Raw genomic sequence first — 1,118 nt, forward strand, 5'->3', positions numbered from 1 at the left:
CCATCCCTATATAGGGATCCAAACCCACGGCCTTGGTGTTATCAGCACCACACTCTCCCAAATGAGCCAAGGGCTGGCCCCAAATAAATAAAATTTGAATTTCAGTTCTTTAGTCACACTAGCCACATTTCAGATACACAAGCCACATATGGCTGGTGGCTGCCATATTGAATAGTGCAAATAAAGAATATTTTGATCACTGCAGAAAATTTTATCGGACAGTATAGTCCTAGAACGATTAAAACTTCTGGCTGCCAATTTGGGATGGTTTCTGGAAGCTTACAAAATGCAAGATCATTCTAAGGTGGTAGAGTTGAGAAAAGTAATTTTTCCAACTACCAGTGGAAATTCATATTTTTGTAATTCCTCTTGTAAATGTCATGCCATAAATAATTCTGTTTTGGGGCTGGCCGGTTAGGTCAGCTGGTTAGAGTGAGATGTTATAACAACGAGGTCACAGGTTCGGATTCCTGTACCGGCTAGCTTCCAAAATAAACCCCATAATTCTGTTCTGATGGCTGAGAAGTTTCCCATTCCCAAAATTATATCATGTTACCAGGGTCTCTAGTAAGCACTCTACAGGTTTTCTCATTAAATATACACAATAGTGCCATGAGGGAGGTATTTTTTTTCCTCATCTACATTTTGATAGTGATAGTGGATACAGAAAATACTGCATTTTCTGTATCCACTCATCTGATGATGGGCATTTAGGTTGATTGCAGCTCTTGGCTACTCTGAATAGAGCTGCAATAAGCACAGGTGTACAGGTGTCCCTTTGACATAATTTCCATTCCTTTGGGTATATACCCAGCAGTGGGATTGCTGGGTCATGTGGCAGTTCTATCTGTAGTTATTTGAGGAAATTCCATACCATTTTCCATAATGGCTGCACCATTTTATAGTCCCATCAACAGTGTAGGAGGGTTTCCCTTTCTCTGCATGCTTGCCAGCATTTGTTTTTCTCTGTCTTTTTGGTGATAGCCAGTCTAACAGGAGTGAGATGATATCTGTGTAGTTTTGATTTGCATTTCCTGGATGCTGAGTGATGTTGAGCTGTTTTTCATATGTCTGTTGGCCATTTGTATATCTTCCTTTGAGAAATGCCTGTTTAGCTC

This window comes from Galeopterus variegatus, unplaced genomic scaffold, assembly GCF_000696425.1.
Source record: "Galeopterus variegatus unplaced genomic scaffold, G_variegatus-3.0.2 Scaffold1511, whole genome shotgun sequence".
In the NCBI taxonomy this organism is placed as follows: Eukaryota; Metazoa; Chordata; class Mammalia; order Dermoptera; family Cynocephalidae; genus Galeopterus; species Galeopterus variegatus.